Genomic DNA, 20,079 nt, shown 5'->3' with positions numbered 1-20,079 from the left:
TTAGAGAAGTTTTATTGCTAATTTAAAAAATCGTTCTACAAATAAAACCTCTTTTAAAGAATCTTTAGATGAAGAATACGCTATGATTGAATAAAGTGGATGACATCATGGAGTTCAAATTCTTATGTCCTTGGTGCTCAAATTTACCACTTGAGTTCGCCACCGATTATAATAACAAGATCCAGCTTTTACATTTCATACATGTTTAAAAATATCTTCGTAATCGTGGTTTAAAATTAGTATTAAATTAATGCTACCTATACTTTTGGTTTCTCATCGTCCACAAAAGTATTATATAACCAACCTTCAAAATGAAGATAGTTTATTGATTTTTTACAGTTGCGTCTTCTTGATGTAGACATAACATACATATGTATATCATAGGTATTTTATTAGTATTTTATTTTTATTATAACGGACAGTAGGCTCATCTGATGGAAAGTGAGTACCATCGCCCGTTGACATCTGGAACACCGGAGGGCTTGCAGGTGTGTTGCTGGCCTTTCAGGAAGGAGTAGGCTTTTTTCTTGAAGGTTTCTTTATCATATGTATAAACATATGAACAACAAGGTACATAAGAAATACTAAATAACTCCAGTAATCAGACTGAAAATAAATGTATGGAGTAAACATACTAATTGACTAATGTCGTAACTTACGAATAAATATTAATCGTAATGTCTTAACTTTTCGAATAAATATTATTATTTATTTTAAGTGCTTAATATACGAAGTCAGTCCCACTTTTTGATCATTGGTCACCATCCATAGACATCATATTATATTGCTATACCCGAGGAATCTTACTAACTTCCCAGGGAAGTTTTGTAATGGGTCCGATTTTGTGAATCCCGAATTTTGACATTTCTCCACGTTTCAAGGTCACTAGAGTCCATTGCTAAAGTTTTTAAGAGGATGTCTGTGTGTGTGTATGTGCGTAGGTACGTAGGTGCGTTCGGAATTGTTATAATTGAAATCAATACCTTGTCTTCGTATTGACTTCGCGTAGGAAGCTTGTTTTGCAGAAAATCTTTCCACGAAGTCTGACATGAAAAGAAAATAATAAAATATTTTTTCACATATGACTTCTATGACTGAAGATATATTACCGAATATGAAAATGTTAAATAATATCCATTTCACCGATTTCGGCCACACTAACCATTTTAAAGAGAGCCTAGTGAGCTGCACGGGACATATTATAGTGCACAAGTTTGTACGCAAACACAAGTGGAATTTCTATTCCCTCACTCTCATAATAAGACCGGAAAACAAATCCAACGTGACTGGAAAGAAAAAGAACAATCAACTTTACGTGCTTTCCCAGGTGTATTATGGGAATATAAACATTAACTAATTTCCAGACTTCAGTCTGCTAATGCTAATTTAAATTGGCCAATTGAATCGAAGACCCTGAGGTCTGGTCAGCCATGAAACTAGCCACTGCTGCACTGGTCCAAAAGGGACAGTAAAAGTCTATGTCGAAAAATCGGACATATTGTTACGCAACTGCTTTCAACTCGCCAATAAACGCATCAATGCTCACGATAACGAGAATTTGAAATAAATTGAAACCGATAGCGTTATGTGGGATGTTTTAACTTAGAATTTACACAAATACGTTTTTTAATAAAATTGTTTTATTTATTTCATAAAATGTATATTTGAGATGATTAATCTAGGACGATACAAAACTAACGATACAAAACTAAAATCTTTTTTAATAGAATAGATTTATTTATAAAATAGGACGTAAATATATAAAGACAGTTTAGTAACCATTTCTCTTCTCTTTGTTATTTGATTTACTTTTGTTTTCATTTTTATAACTAATAATAATAATAATATCTTTATTCCTCAGGCATCAAGGCCCATACTTTTGGTACATGATAATTAAACATAACATTACATAATATTCATTAATAATTAGAATCACACTCACAATCACAAAAATAATAATAATTAAAATATTTAAGAATTAAAAATGAGCTAATTATATGACATACAAAAAAAGAAAGAGCAAATATTACATATATTGAGATAAAATAAAATAGAAAATTAAATTGATCGCAGATGAGGCACATGAACCAGAGCATCACATAGACCTCTGGATCATCCGCCTCATCGCGTAGCCGCCCATATCACCCGCAATAATCCTTAGGATAGTGTTGGAACTGTCTCTGACTCTGCGTATCATGGATGTAGATCTTTTCCTCATGATCGCATATAAATCATCTGTCCGTGCTTGTGCAAACATTTCTGAGGCACTACAGAAACGAGGCAGACCCATAAGCCTTGGTGTTATAAAAAAAAACAATTATCATCAATTTCGATGTTTTACAATTTTCAGGCATCCCTAATGGCTACATTTCTTTCAGTTACTATTATTTTAGTTGTAAAACATATAGGGTAGTTTGAAATTTAAAAAGAAACAATTTTTAACAAAATTGCCTGCTAACACATGACAAGATAATTTTACATATTCCAATTTTCTACCTATTTGCCGCTTTATGGTTACGTAACATGCAAAATAAATAGGTTACCACAATTTGTTAGTCGCAAACCTCATTACTAATTAAGGAAAACACGCGAAAAATCCGTAATATACCAATAAAATTTATCTTTATTCATAAAATGGCCATATTCAGAAAGGCGATTGCAGACAATTTAATTAATACATAGATATATTAAGTGGGCTTATAATCAGCTGTGCTCTGATTTTCTTCTTTATTACAAGATTAGTATTAAATTGCTATAAAAATACCATTAACGCTTATTCCATCATGCTATTTCAATAGATTGGATACACATATGTAATGGTGGTGATTTGTCTTCATCACCAAACATGTATTATAAACACAATAAAGCACATGAAAATTCAGTGAGATTTGCCCTGTTTAAATTTAGCTAAGCATCTCGGCTCTTATATTTAATTCTAATAAATTTATTTAATTAGTACCACGTAATGAATACATAAATAGAGTAATTAGACGATTCATTATTTCGGAAATCTGAACCAATTCATTTTACATATGAAAAATCTGTTTAAAAATATTATTAAAAAAATCGGTTACAGTTTTAGTGGACTATGATATTTGTATTTATTAACATGTTAGTGAAGATCATAGATACATATCTTATTAAATCAAAATATATTTTATTCAAGTTGACTTTACATTACAGTATAGTACAGTACAGTAACAGCCTGTGTCCCACTGCTGGGCTAAGGCCTCTTCTCCCTTTTTTGAGGAGAAAGTATGGAGCTTATTCCACCACGCTGCTCCAATGCGGGTTGGTGGAATGCACATGTGGCAGAATTTCAGTGAAATTAGACACATGCAGGTTTCCTCACGATGTTTTCCTTCACAGTATAGCACGAGATGAATTAAGCACATGTAAATTCATTGGTGCTTGCCTGGGTCTGAACCCACGATAATCGGTTAAGATTCACGCGTTCTTACCACTGGGCCATCTCGGCTTTTTTCTTACCATTGGGCCATCTCGGCTTGTTTTTTAAACTTTACATGGTTAAATTTAATGTCACAACGTGTAAGACTCTCAGTAGGTAAATACTCTTTTCATAATGATTATATAAAATTTAATTTATACCTAAATCCTGCATGAAAATCAACGAATACTACTCCAAGCTTTTCCATCATTTACGTAATCTTGTATAGTATATTTACATTTACTTTTTTAACATGAGCTTAAAATTTGAGTTCGTCTGCGGAATTTCATTACTCACTCGAATGTTCTATCCAGGAAGGATGTATTGACTTTGCAAAGTCCAAAACTTGGACTTTATCATTACTTCGCGTGTTTATACAACGTTTTTCACTTTTTCTAGCTAAATTATGTAATTCGATAGGAACGATTCTAATAGCTAAGTTGTTCAATATTACAAAGTTTTATTTATTTATTTATTTTCTAATTAGGTTATATACAAAACTGAACTCAAAGTGTAGTGACAGACATACAAACACATACACTTTTCATTATTTTAATAAATATATTTATTTTCTTAATAACGTATCAGTTTCGTATCAATCTCATTTGAATTCGTGTTATGTAAGCTAGTAATTTAAGGAAAGACAAACAACGCTATGAACAATTTTTTAGCTTCTATATCCATAATATTACCGCCCACATTGTTTCCATAAAGTATTTCCTGTCTCGACACAGGCTGCTACATAATATATATAATATGAGAGATAATATATATAATTTGATTCTGGTTAAATTCAACCACATTCAGTGACATAGGAAGAAAGAGGTGATAGAGTAAGCTGCTAGCCTTCTCCTTATCCTCTTGATAAGCAAGCAAAAAGAGTGAAATTTAGGGTCTGCTAATCTCAAAACATGGTTCTCAATATACGTGATTTACTGGTAAAGTTGTAGGTTGAGACATTTTATATATAAAGATACAAGTATATCATAAAATATTGTATGTCAATCAGTATCTCGCCGAGAAATCTCTCGGCTGTTGGGTACTCAGCTTAAGAGCTAATAAATCTAACCACATGCCCAAGGTCGTTTTTCTTATCTGTAGACCTATTCTGTAAGAATCAACACGAAACTCATCTCGGAACACGGTCGTGGATTATGAAGAAAGTGATAAGCGCCATTGACTAATGTTTAAAATTCTTCTCTTCATATGTATGTCACTGAACTCTTTTTGTGTGTTTTTGAGTGGGCGGATGGTTTAGATAGAAACTGGTGGGTGGCGCTGCGCTCGGGTTCTAGGATTAAATTTTTTAAACAAAAAAAAAACTTTATTTCATCCGAATGAAGTCAATACTGGCAGCGAGTAATAATTATAAAAATTTAAAGGTTACACGCATCAAAATAGCATATTACCTTAGTAAGTCAGTCTTCAATTTTCAACGATTTAGATGAGTTCTAACAGTATTCTGTTCTTACTTCTTCCAATAATCAAAATATGTAATACCAGATCAAATAATATTTATTTATTTATCGAGTTTTCTAGCGAGCGCTGTAAAGTATAACTGACTGATAAATAATTTAACTAAAAACGAATTTTCTGTACACTCATATGAAGGAAATATGCATGCATAATTTAGACGATCTGATTCCATACATGTGACTTTAAATTACATAAATAGTGTTCCTAAACTAATACATAAACCTAATCAATACCAACATAAACAATAATGTTATCTAAAATTACATTACCAACAAAATTAGCACACAGTAACAGCACAGTAACAGCCTATTAATATCCCACTGCTGGGCTAAGGCCTCCTCGCCTTTTTGAGGAGAAGGTTTGGAGTAGGCCATCTCGGCTTTTTTTATTAGCACACAAGTAAAGACAATTAAATTATTGTTATATGCCTTAAATTTGTAATCAAAACACTACTCATGACTTTAAATCACATCGTATTGGTAAGGTTATCTATAATCAATTTACGATAGAAAACATAGTATTATAACAAACATCAAGAACAAATTACAAAACACACCTTTATTTATAACGAGTTTACATAAAAAGTAATTTTCAAAAACACTATCATGAGTCTATAATGTCTAAAGGCACTTTTCTGAACTTTGAAGGCTCTTTATAGAAATTGAGATCAGCGACGGATGATTATATATCACAATTAACGTTAATCTAATAAAGTATAAAGGAGCTAATACTATCATAGATAATTGTTTCAATCATTCGTTCAATTAAAGCGCTTGGTGAAATACGTTAGTTAATTTGTTATAATGGAATCAGATTTTCGAAAATTAACTTACTGAAAGTATTTTAAATTACATGATATATCGTATTACGATCATATGACACATACTGACATATTATTATACCCTCAAAAAATAAAGTTTAATCGTGAAGACGTAACGTAATACGACTAGACTGAGAATTTAATAAACTTAATTAAGATTTTATTAAATTAGCGTGGATAGTCGTGTCTAATTAATTTTGATAGAGTCGTGAAAACATATTAAATTTCAAATATAAACTTTAATTGTTATCATAAATATTCAATTGTAATTATGTTAATTTTTAATTGTATTTGCCGCACATCGATAACGATATGAAAGTGACTCACTCTTATTGAAATAAATTGTCGGTTGAGTGATTTTGCTTTTGAATGCATTGATAGCGTGTTGCATGTATTGTATTATGTAAAATATTTTATAGCGTTCTTGACGAGATGGTCTGGAGATACGGGATCTATAAAATCGCGTTCATTTCTGAGCAAGCGCATTTGAGATTTCACTTGTTTGATTTATTAGTAATGTAAAAATTAAGTATATGTCGATTGAATTTTTGACTCATGATTTTTGTTTAGGTAGGCGGACGAGCATATAGGCCACCTATTGATAAGTGATCACCAACGCCCATAGACATTGGCATTGTAAGATTGGCTTACATCGCCAATGCGCCACCAATCTTGGGAACTAAGATGTTATGTCCCTTGTGCCTGTAATTACAATTTATTATTATTAGTATTAATTATGTGTATGTAATAAGCCATATTAAATCACGTTGTTGTTGTGAGAGTGAATAGAGAGCGCACCTGTGTTTGCACACACAATTGTGCACTATAATATGCCCCGCGCAGATGAGTCACCTCTGAGAATGGCCATGACTGCATTCTTCCATTTCATTTGATACTATACTTTGTATAATAATTATTCCTTTATACACTCAATCTCTTAACTTGTTTTTGTTTAAACATAATGCATGTTTTTCTTAAAAATATATATTATCAATATAAGCAATAATTTAAATATAAATAATATAAAAAAACGCCTATACTGTAGGCTAGCTGTCTTTTAATCAAGCGTTTGCACCATAAATTTATCTTCGTTAATTGGCGTAGTATGAGGGGCCAAAAAGAAAACAATTTGTTTTCTTCAACGTCGGTCTTTAATATATAAATCTAATAAATGCTTATATTAAAAATATAGAATAATATGACTTGTCTATTAATATACCACCCATGGCTACGAGAATCTCATAATTCGTTGTGGAATCACGGCATTCTCACACGACCGGAGAGAAATTAGGCGCAGGTTTTCAGCAGGACAATGCTTTTCAAGGCTCATGAGTTAAACATTACCAAGACAAGCCTAACTCCAAAATTCTTTTGAGATTTATTTGATAAAAAGCCGGGCGAAAGCGATTGCACCACGAGAACGGTAGAATGGGAGAAGAGACGAATGGGTATTTTACCTAACACGTGTTTGTCTACAGGGCAACCACCAAACACCCATTTCTTCTGGAAAATAAATATATAATAATAAATTTAATGGCATTAAAGGGTTTGAATGATTATAAATGAATTCAAATTTTTTGATTCCCCATCTTTTTTTCCATCACGATTTTCAATTATCCCTGCAATTAGTATGACTATTATATTTAAATCATATCGCAGTGCTGCGTTTACATAACAAAATAAAATATAATATTCGTATCAGAAATACGAAATGTATGTTAATTAGTAAACTTAATTAATATTCGGCGTTACAACTGTTGCCGTAACATATTGTAATGCGTCAACTATGTACTTATGTTTCCAACGAGCTACATTTATATGAGAATTATTACTACAAATTATTTGTATACGTATGTTATATTTGTACATTAAAACATCGAATCTAGGGCTCTGTGCAAGCTTATCTGTGTAGGGACCACAAATCACATATTTTACCGCCAAACAGTCATTTATACTTAGTATTGTTGTGTTTTATTTGAATGGAAAGTGAGTTCATTTATTTGTTTATTAACATAAGACTTGGCAACAAAATTAACAATAAACTATGAACAATAACAATTAATTGCAATTTGAAATAGAAAAATATATAATTATAAATGACCCGCAATGTCGTATTTGATTCCAATTGAATGTACAAGAGTAATCAATCTAAAAAGTTTTCTATACAAGCGTATTTGTTTACCAGATATAAGAATCACTTCGCTTTGCTTCCTGCTTTCTTTAGTTTATCTGGAACTTTTGTCGATATCTTAGAGCTCCTTGATATCAATATCCATATCTTTCAACATCGACGTTGCCTCTATAAAACTAACATTACATACATAAAAAAATCTTCGGTATTTTACGCAGCTCATTTTAAACCAAGTTTTGCCTCAGTTAGGGTATTGACTCATTTAAACACAGCTTCGAATTTGGCGGAAATTGAATTCAGTGGAACATCAATCAGAGAAACGTCGTTACAAAGCGACTTCATCGGTATTGTTGATTGTATTCACTTCACTCCTACGTCATTGAAATCGCATTTATCTGCACAAATCGCTATGTTTCCTAATTTCTGCGAATAATCAAGGCGTGTAACGCTTTTCCTGCGGCAAACGTGAATACCTATTATAGAATATACCTATATTCTAGTTAATGCGTTTCATTCTAAACTGCATCAACATTAATCATGAATGTGATTGAGGGTAAGTGCAAGTCCATGTCCGAAAAAACAATCGAATGTATCTCCTTTTATCTTCTATAAGTCTTTCCTGAATCTTTATGGAGATTTTGTACTGGATTGAAATCCAGAATCCATGGATGATGACGTCATAACACCTAGTTTCCGTCTTTGCAAATTCAATACAACCTTCTTTTGGCACGGTATACTTTTCTATAATAAGATTCAAGAACAAAGTTATTTTTAACTTGACCTATTATTAAATTTTAATCTCATGTAAATAAGGTATATATAGGCAACGAAAAATTATTTAGATGATAAGAAAACGTGGAATTAATGTTTGCTGATATCCAGGCAGGACATATATCAATTTAATTTGATTAACAAAACTCTTTAAGTCAATTTCTTGTCGGTTCTCCTCGGTAGAATCTACATTCCAACCGGTAATTGAATTCTGTAACATGAAGATCCAAAAGCGCTTTTTTGAGCCTGCTTATATATATGTAAATAAGTAATAAAAAGCACCCCGTGTTTACTTCCTATTGGAGACAATGGGAGATCCTTTGCAGAACTAGCCATTACACGTTTCTAAATGAGACGACATCGTGCCTTTCTACTCACTGTCACAGAAAAAAATGTTGTTACTTTTTACATGGTTTCCCAACTTAACATATAACAAACCTCGGTAGTCAAAATATTGGTCTAATAATATCACAACTTTTAATCTTTCTCACTTTAAGTTATCCAGGTCTACGTGGAAATTTTCATTTATTTTATATAAAGAATGCCTGGTGAATTGGTCAGAGTCCAGTTATCGATCAAATTTATTTTTCAAACGCTATGTTTTTATGAAACAATATCGGATATTGTCAAAATTTTACTTTCCCAGTACTTAATATTTTGACGATAAATCTGTTGTATTTTTATTGCTGCTCATTAGCTGACTATTGCGTCATCTGCTGCAGTTGACCAATGACCGTTCATATTATATTGTATTGATTGATTTGTATTGATTTATTATTGATGTAATTAATAAATCAAACTTTTATCAACGTTTATATACGAATATCAAGGATAGTGTCCTATATTATATCAAGACGAAGTCTGAGATTTTATTTGAAAAAATACGATAGCACACGTTCAATCGTGTTTGAAAATCAAGCCGGCAGTCAACACTCTCTTAGGCATATCAAATGCGTCAAACTAAGCATACTCACTTATAATAATTTGACAAATGTAAAATTCAATAAGCAATAGATCGGTAACTATACATAAAAGGGTAAAAATAAAATTATAAATGTCTCCTCTTGTCGTTTCTTTCAGCTGTAGAAAGATTAAGAATACCAGCTTATCCCGTTAATGTAGATATGTGAATTTCGTTTTGAAAAAAAAAGTTATAAATGCTCATCCAATTGAAACGATATCAGAAGTTCTTCATCTTTAGATATTGAACTTTATATCAAAGACGTGCGAGGCACCGCGACCTCGCTCGCATATCGATTCATCGCTTGAGTGCGACATTGGAATTTTCTACAACTTGACTATCTTCAACGCTTATCTATGACAAAGTCGGTATCACTTTAATGGTTGTGAGAGTTCCCCAACGTTTTAAAAGTATTCTTACTTAACATAGTGGTCACAAAGTATTGTAAGGCCAGTGTAGTAACACTGGCCTTAGAATAAAAAGCATTCAACTTATTATATTTCTTACCACTTTATAGATCTCTGACTTTTACGAATAAAGTAAAGTAACAGCCTGTAAATGTCCCACTGCTTGGGTAAGACCTCCTCTCCCTTTTGAGGAGCTTATACCATCACGCTGCACGCTCCAATGCATGTTGGTGGAATACACATGTGGCAGAATTTCAGTGAAATCAGACACATGCAAGTTTCCTCACGAATAATACAAAAATATTCTTTTACAAGGCAAAATTTTAATATACGCATTTATTTTCGGAACTCATGCTACAATCTCTTCTACATATAAACTATACATATTAAATCTGTAATCCCGTGTAACATAATCTTAAAAATATAACAAACGAGCCAAAAATATCGCTCTGTTTATTTTGCTGTCTGAAAAATTATTATTATGTTGAAAGCATTGTGACAAGGTACTTCACACAGTGATATCTATTTTCATCCAGAAAATCGTATCATCTATTATTATCTCAGAACTTACCGATTTGTAAGCGCCACGGTAGCATGCGAAAGCGATCCAGTGATCCTCCTCGTTAAGACGGAAAGGGTACCGCTGGTTTTTTAGTGGGTATTCGGATGTTCGGGGCGCACTCGGCGCCTTGGACACCGGCGAGCCCCACATACCCTCCCCCCCTACTATTCCCGTGGGGGAAACGCGTAAGGCGTTTTTCCAGCGTTAAAAAAAAAGACTTACCGATTTACTGGATATACCACAGATATGTGTATATAGAGGTTTCTGTGAGATTTATATATTCTTATTACAAAATCAAGGTCAAGTGAAATTGTTATATTTCTACTGAGAGCAAAGAAAATCTGCTCAGCTACAGCAATCATTTTTTGCTATACCGCTGTTGAATAAACAAATAATTCGCATAGATAATAAAGTGTCGGTACAAATGTGATATTCTGCTTAGGTAATTAATTTAATTTAAATTTAAATTGAATGGTCAAACTTAACAACCAGATTGTAAAAAGGTTTTAGTCAAAATAACTTAAAATTAGGTTTCTTTTTTTGCACGTAAAACCTATTTTTCCATAGTAATAGCTTACAATTGCTTATTGATTTTCAAAAATTTCTTATCGAATCAGAAAGAAAAACTTCAGAAGAACCGAGAGTTCCTGAGAAGAACCGATTAAGGATGAGAAATTATATATTGTTTTCAACAATTTACACATACCCATATTTTTCATTTGAAAGTCTTGAAGGTGTTAAAATCTAAAATGTCGAATGTTTTATTAATATTACGCATACAAACTTTCCTTAACTTTTTTTATTTGATAATATTACGGACATTTTCCGAACAGAAGAGAAGGAGAACATTCTCCGGAACCATGTTGTAAAAGCATTTTGTCGCAACTCATAACGTAATTATTAAACCCATATTGTCGATGTACAGAGTTACTACATTTGTTATTACAGTTTTTATGAAAACCTGGTATGTTTTAGAACGTACTTATCAATTGTATATGTATATTGTTAGAAAGTACATTACATTAATAATAATGTCCTCCAGACCGATCTCAAGAGAGATTAGCCAACTACGCAGGAGATATTATAGTGCACAAGTGTGTGCGCAAACACAGGTGCACTCTATTCCCTAACTCTCATAATCCGATGGAACGGCAATCCGACACCACCGAAAGTAGTTCAGGCGCAGGACCAACGGCTTTACGTACTTTCCGAGACACGGGTGTGTACACACTTCCAACTTCCAGACACCGGGCTGTTACTGAGAATTTTCTTACAGAAAAAACCAATAACTTAATTTTTTTTTAAATTACATTATCAAATATATATATGTATATTTGATCTGATATATATGTAGTATCAGTTCTGACTAGTATCATAGTAGTATCATAGTACTACCACTTACCATCAGGTGGAGTAGAGTCATTTGCCCACCCGGCGAATATAAAAAAAAAGTATCTAGTATCATACTTTTTCTTTTATTTAATTCCTTAAAATAAAATTTAGTATCCAGGTTTTAAATTTCACAAATAACTCACAACATACGTGATAACAACAATGTTATCAGCTACATAAACAAAAAGTGTAATATCATTTCACTTGATATGCTGTATAAGATACTACTTTATATATATTTGTATTATAGACTCACAACATCATCATCATCTTCAGGAAAAGAAGAAAACATTAAACAGTTGCTATACCTTCGATTTACTTGTAAGATCACAATTTAACACAGCTGAACATACCTTTCTTTCAACTCATACAAATTTACTCACGATGATAATATCCTTCATCGCCGAGTACGATAATTATAAACAGTTCTAACCTGAACTTTAATGCATGTTTTTCCCACGCTTGAGGTTCACGCTTCTATCTACTGAGTCAGCTCAACCCACATCATCATTCTTTACAAAATATTAATATTTATGACAAAAAATATATAAATTAAAACGAAGTAATAATTTAATTAATTTAATAACAAATAATGCATAGGCACAAGCCGAGATGGCCCAGTGGTTAGAACGCGTGAATCTTATCCGATGATCGTGGGTTTAAACCTGGACAAGCACCACTGTATTTTCATGTGCTTAATTTGTGATTATAATTCATCTCGTGCTTAACGGTAAAGGAAAACATCGTGAGGAAACCTGCATGTGTCTAATTTCATTGAAATTCTGCCACATGTGTATTCTACCAACCCGCATTGGAGCAGCGTGGTGGAATAAGCTCCACAACCTTCTCCTCAAAAGGGAGAGGAGGCCTTAGCCCAGCAGTGGGACATTAACAGGCTGTTACTGTACAAGCGCATTTGAAGACCATATTGTAAAATGTAAGTGTCGATTAAGTGATTTGTAAATCAGCTCGCATTTGTTGCATTACATATTGTCGAAGCTGGTCCAAAATCCGTTGTACTTATCTGCTTTAAAGACTTAAAATAATAAACTGAAATCATACTCGTGCGAAGGACAAGCGGGTAATATAAAATATTTTCAATGTATAAAATTTAAGTATTATTTTAAATCCCTTCTGAACGACCAGCCATTTATTCAACACGATTAATAGACTACTATTTTCATGCATTAAACGTAAGAGGAATATTTTAAAAATATGTTTTAACAAAGTATGTTCCGTGTTTTAATAATGTAGTTCGTAATATTTTACGTTTAATTTGTAACTGTTATTGATATTAACATTTAAATCGGAACAAATAAATGTTTGAACGTACCGTACAAAGCAATGTTATCTGTAGGTATAGCGAAACCGACCCATTGAATAAATAAAATTGTAGCAAAGATAAGATTACGGATATCCGGCTTACGAGGACCAGTGAAAATATTTCTTTCTTGTTTTTTATATTACATTGAAGTAGAATAAGCTTATTCATCGCAAAAAAAAATATAACAAAGCGCGTGCAATTCAGTTCACATGACAGACGTCAAAAGTGATTTTCACGCAAATTTTTCTTTCTTATAAAATCTTTTTTTCTTATAAAATTTGATAGACACTATAGTATTAGGCGGCTACTTTATGGTAATTTGTCATTCCTGCCATTGCAAGAAATATTAACCATCTCTTACATCTCCAATACGCCACTCGTCTTCGGAACTAAGATGTTATATCACTTGTGCCTGTAGTTACACTGGCTCACTCACCGTTGAAACCATCAGTACAGATTATGCAGAAAATTGTTGTTTGGCGGTAGAATAATACATTAGATAGTGATCCAAACAGAATGGTTGTGAATGAGCAAAGATGGCCGAGTGAATCATTTGCTCGTCCTCCTTTTATAAATAAATAAACAACTATCAAGTAAATAGTTGCACCAAAGATTATTATCAGCGTTAATATAACCCTTGAACTGCTTATCTTACTTTGATTAGCGAAATAACAACTCGTATAAGAAACTTTTTTAGACATACATATTTTTGTTATACACCTTTTGTTCTTGTTTCGGACATTCTTCTGTTATAATTAAATTTAAGTTTATTATATTAAGTGTTACATGAATTTGCTGTAGCTACTTTTTTAAGTTTAATTACAAAAGGTTACCCATAATTAGTTCTTACGCTATTCTATGTGTTTATTAATGTATTAAGTTAATTAGTTGTTTTTACTGTATACAACTGTTGATAAACCTTAATAAATAAATAAATATAATAACCCGATCCTCCCTATTCCTGCAGTAATACATGCAGTACCGTAGAAATCTCTCGTTTTAACGCTCATTATTAAATCATTATTACGCGAAACAGATACGGTAATTAAGAAATTAAATTGAAAATTTACGCAGCGTGAAGTAATTAAATGGTACGACCGGCAGTAAATATATATCAATTTAATTGAAACACAAAACCTTCGTGACGGTTCTGTAATTTTATAAAGTTTTAACCATTTCGAATTTACGGTGTGATAGTTATTTTATGGTCTTAGTGGTATTTTAACTGTAGAAAAGATAATAAAATACTTCAACCAGCAAGCACTTAAGTAAAACATTCAATATAAAAGCATTATATTTGCTTTTTAATTTATACATTGATTAAAAAAAAATAAGACCTTAATAACGGTTGAAAAGAAATGTCTCAGATTTAAAAGGAATCGGCAGAAGAACAATGACGAAAAACTTTATATAATATATTTTACTTCTACGTATAAAAAGTACCTATTTAGGCTAGAGTTGATTAAGTATAGAGTTTGTAATTACAAGGTCTGGACATTCCAAAGAAGTCTATTACAAAGCTATTCCACTTAATTTTATTTATAAACAAAGTTTTAAAAATGATGTCATGTCAACCTCAACACACAATGAAATTGATAAAAATGTTTAGACAGTAACAGCCTGTTAATGTCCCACTTCTCGGCTAAGGCCTCATATCCTTTTTTAGGAGAAGGTTTGGAGCTTTTTCTACTACGCTTCTTCAATACGGGTTGATGGAATACACATATGGTATAAATTCAGTGAAATTGGACACACGCAGGTTTCCTCATGATGTTTTCCTTCAACGTCAAGCACGAGATGAATTATACAAACAAATTAAGTACATAAAAATTCAGTGGTGCTTGCCCGGGTTTGAACCCACGATTATCGGTTAAGATTCACGCTTTCAAACCAATGGGCCATCTTGCCGCAAAAAATGTTTAGTGAATTTATAAAGCAAAATAAATTTCGCTTTTTATAACCAAAGCTATAAGATAGGCTTCCGACGTGACGAGGAAAGCTTAGAAGATTAGTATTATTAGGCGCTCGTGTTTCACAATTCGGCTTAATAGGTCATGGTCATGGGTTTCACTCCTTTGCAGAGATTATTCTCTCGCAAAATCCTTATTTAGTCCTTAAAAATATCAAATAGATTATCATAAAATGAAACAACATCCAAAATATTTTGTAGATAGCTTGACCATTCAAAGTACCGTACTGAAAGCTAACATGTGGACGCAATGGAAGTTCATTGAATTGACAATTTCTGCTCGGACATTACGTTGTGTTATATTATTGTTAACATAATATTGTCTTATAAATACAGCGTGAGTCACGGTTTTATTACTGGCTTCAATCCTGTAACCGCTGTGGAAAATCACGTTAATTTGAATTATATGACAAAAAATTCCGTATTTGCTCACTTTCATTCAAAAGTTCTCAGTCGCTTTGACAGGTTTCGTCAAAAATAAACGCTCACTGGCTGTTTGCGCAACTCTGGTTGTTTCATTGCCATTTCTTTATTTAAATCTCTTCTTTTTCACATAATAAGGTTTTAATCGTAAGATACTAAAAACACATTCATTATAAGGAAATTAGTTTTAATAATACATAAACACGTTGCGGAAAAATCCCATCGATTAATTCAAGCAATTTATATTAGTAATTATGGAAACTCAAATACCATTTCATTAAGATCAAGACGACTAACCAGAAAGAGATATAAAAATGGATTCTATCATCCTTTCGTTTGAAGATTAAGCCAACATCGGAGTAAGAATACCATGTCTCTGGCATCACAATGATTAAAAGCGAAAAATTTAGTCCAAGAAGTAAATACTTTCGTTACCGAAACGAAAGATCAAGAAAATAACCCACTTCCAGAAAAAAGTTCATTTTTCATTAAAATATTTATTTAAAATCGTGTCTTTTGAATTATTTACTAAGCAAATATACACTTGAAATTAATAAAAACTTTTGATCCCTTGATCAACAATAATCGCTTATTTACTTTAGTTATAACCAACTCATATGTATGTGAGCAATGATTCTCGCTTGGTATATAAATCCATTAAGTTTAAACCTTACAAGTCTAAGAATAAATGTAGATATACAGAAAAACTAAAGGAAAGTAGTGTCCTCACGGGGAGAGCTTCCGGCGCTCGCTTCCGCTTACCTCGCTTCCTTTGCATTGTTCCACGACCGACCAATATGGTATTATATTCGTATCTAGAGTGCAGTCGCTAGCATAAATATTAACTTTAAATTATAAATAAATGAAACCATTTTCCATTAAAAAAACTCCTAATATTGTACGGGTATGTCACACACAGACTTTCGCTGTGTCTATTTGAATAATGTTGTTTTTTGTATTTTATGTTAAATTTTAATATTCTCAATTTATTATTTGATCTATACAGTTAAAAATAGTGCAAATGGCACGAAGATATAATTCGGAATTAGACTCTACAATCAATAGTCTATAGACAATACTCTATGGTCAGTTGTAACACTTGGACCTTGAAGTTATAGGGCAAAAAAAAAACTAAAATATATAACACTTCATATTGTCTCCACTGATGAAAGGACAACTGGTTAAATCTGGACGAAAGACAATCGAAATTACAAATCATCGGAGAAATGCTGCTAGCATTCTTGTTATCATTCCACGCGGTCATGACTCGTAGATTGGCTAATTTTAATCTCTACTATATATTTAGTATGAATGAATATATTATATTGTGTGTATATACATAGTTAATTATTTTTATCTAATTCCATCTCGCAAGTACTTGTTCGGTTCTATCAATACCAAATAGAGCGAGTCGTGATTGCCTTTTTATGGTACAAAAAGGTGCTAAGCTATACAAATACTTGAATAGAGATACGTGCTTTACGACCTTCACTCAACTAATGGGTTTAAAGAAGTGGGTTATGGTGTTATTTGTTTATTGCAGCACGAACGCAACTTGTCCTCGCGATTTTAAGTTATAACTATAAACTTACCAACTATAATTTCACCGAAATCTTTAAGATTATCATCTTAAAAACAACTAGAGTTTGGTTAACAAAATATTTACAAAAATAATAATATTGGTGTAATTCCAAGGCTTTTTTTAAGTGGCGACATCTATTGTTGGAAAACGAAAAATATTATGATTATAACAATGGTTGCATCTTTATAGCGCGATGCAATAAATTTCGTGCGTGGCCTCACCATATTTCTAAATTAACAAACTACAATTACTTGTCGTATTTTATATAAACTAGTAATTACCGATTTACATTTTTGGATAAACGCAACAAAATTGTAAAATAATGTATTCATTTTAAGTTCAAGAATTAAAATAACGAAGAGGTTATTTATTTTTATTTTTATAAATTTAAATCTTCTATCTACCTTCTATATTCATAAACTTAAATGTTAATCTAAAGCATAAACCATATTCATGTTCTATATTTGAGAGTCAATGGAAAGGTTATTCAAGGTGACAATATTATTAAACAACGAATAGGTAAAGACAATTATTCATAGAGAATATTTAACTTTATAAATTCCCAACCGTCTTGTTAGCGCTTAAAGGTGTTAACATCAAAATTATTACTTGGTAAATATTATCAGCTTACAACAAAATATAACAAGGATACTTCGTTCACTTTGAAATTAATTAGAAGAGATGTAGCGATCAATGTCGGATACTTCTTGTTTTAATAGGTTGATAATATGCAAGGTCAAGCGTTTAATTATTATAATTGTAATACTATCGGTATATTTTATTAATACATTTTTTTTTAATTATTAAACTAGTAACTTGAAAATGGGCCAACTGATGGTAAATGGTCAACACTGCCTGAAGACATTATCACTTTATGAAATATTTAACTCGATTTTGAAATTTGAATTCAAACTGAAACATGTCCATACCAAGTATTGCAGTTTGTTGTAGAATATCTGCTGAGTCGGTGCAGCTCTTGCACGAGCCCCACAACCAAGTGCTTATATATACTTATATATTTACATAAATTGGCAAAGATCACTTAACATTTTAACATAAATTAGCAAACAGTCTCCTACGCTCTTATCCACGAATTCAACTGTTCCCCAGGGTCCGCTTCGCTTTACATTTAATTTACCCATAGAGAGCTTTACATTTCTGTCAGATGTATATTATTTGCAGAAACCGCATTCTTTAATTCTCTTATAATTATATTAAGATACGGTCACAAAAGTTGCCTGCAAGAGATCGTTATTTTTTTTTTATAGAGTAGGAAGGTGGACGAGCATATGGGCCACCTGATGGTAAGTGGTCACCAAACGCCCTTAGACATTGGCATTGTAAGAAATGTCAACCATCGCTTATAGCCAATGCGCCACCAACCTTGGGAACTAAGATTTTATGTCCCTTGTGCCTGTAATTACACTGGCTCACTCACCCTTCAAACTGGAAGAGAACAATATCAAGTATTGCTGTTTTGCGGTAGAATATCTGATGAGTGGGTGGTACCTATCCAGACGAACTCGCACAAATCCCTACCACCAGTAAATGATACATAATTACAGTTATAGCGACAAGGCTTTTACACGCTTTCAATCGGCTGTATATCATTTGCTGTGAAGTATGCTCTGTTTGCTATTATGTTTGTGTGCAACAAAGCTATTAAATAAATTAGATTCTGATGTTCAGAGAAGATGCAATGACAACATTTTTAAAACCAAAACAAATTTTCCTGTAATATCATATTGAAACACACTATATAAACGCGTCCAACGGTATTGAGATTATTTGAGATTACAGCGTATTATCCTGAAACACATAACATTTATAAATATTAAACAATAATATGTTATGTAATTACATGGAGTTGTATTTTTATAGTAAAATTAATATTGCTTCTACAGACATGATAAACAATATCAAATATGAATTTGATTTCGCAATGACTAAGTCTACGGGTACCCAATAATGTTCACTTAATTCGTGTTTGTCAATATTACGTGCCTCGTAGAGCAAGTTAATATCGAGCGCCAGATGATAACAGTTATGTATCGTGTAGGTATATAGCTTATCCTTTGTGTTTGTACTCAACAGTCTAAAGAGGTCACGCAATTACTCCAAGTGAAGGCTGCTTGTCAATCATTGTCAACTTCATAAACCCTGATTATAATTTGCAAGCCTTTTTAATGTTTGATGTGAAAAGAATTGATTCAAAAAGTCTATTTGCTAGTCATTTTCAATAAAAATATACCGTTATTTCGAAATAGCGTACAGATTATATGTAAATGTAAAGATTTGCATTAGAACTACCATGCGGTTTAATCGCTCAAACAACAATTGCTTTCAACCTTTACACCGATACTATATTAGAAAGAGCAAAATATTTGTAAATCAAAGTAATATCTCAGTTAAATTGCATCGCATTTTCTACCTCGCAGAACCGCTCTGTGGAACCAGCTTTCGCCAGCGATTTTTCCGAACTAATATTATTACATAGAACGCAACTGCAGACCATCCGGTGTTGCAGATGTTTATGGGTGGTAGTAGTTACTTTCCATCTGATGAGCCAAACTGCACGAGCCGTTACATAAAAAAATGTTACATGGGGTAAAAATATTCTCAAAAAGCAAAGAAACTGCTCTACTCTGCTAGTAGATAGGTTTTAAAGTATACTCCACCACGCTGCTCCAATGTCATTTAGTGGATACATATATGCCACATAGAAATTTCATCATGATGTCTTTCTCCGGGAACAAAATTAATTATTAAAACTAAGTAAGCTGATGAAAACTAAGGGGTTCTCTCCTGGGTTT

General features: G+C 32.3%; 1 protein-coding gene and 1 long non-coding RNA gene across 3 annotated transcripts in view; one reads left to right on the top strand and one right to left on the bottom strand.

Moving 5' to 3' along the window:
* The window catches only part of LOC126769154 (uncharacterized), a 62,885-nt gene that overhangs the window by 35,136 nt on the left and 7,670 nt on the right, over window positions 1-20,079 (top strand). The gene's annotated exons all lie outside the window — the stretch shown is intronic.
* LOC126769190 (uncharacterized) lies at window positions 69-1,469 on the bottom strand. Its single transcript, XR_007669348.1, has 3 exons — window positions 1,163-1,469; window positions 984-1,043; window positions 69-606 (listed from the first exon to the last, which is right to left on the bottom strand). It is a non-coding gene; the product is annotated as an uncharacterized LOC126769190 (long non-coding RNA).

This window comes from Nymphalis io, chromosome 6, assembly GCF_905147045.1.
Source record: "Nymphalis io chromosome 6, ilAglIoxx1.1, whole genome shotgun sequence".
In the NCBI taxonomy this organism is placed as follows: Eukaryota; Metazoa; Arthropoda; class Insecta; order Lepidoptera; family Nymphalidae; genus Nymphalis; species Nymphalis io.
Note: the sequence above shows the minus strand (reverse complement) of the source record. Positions and strands in the feature narration are given on the sequence as shown.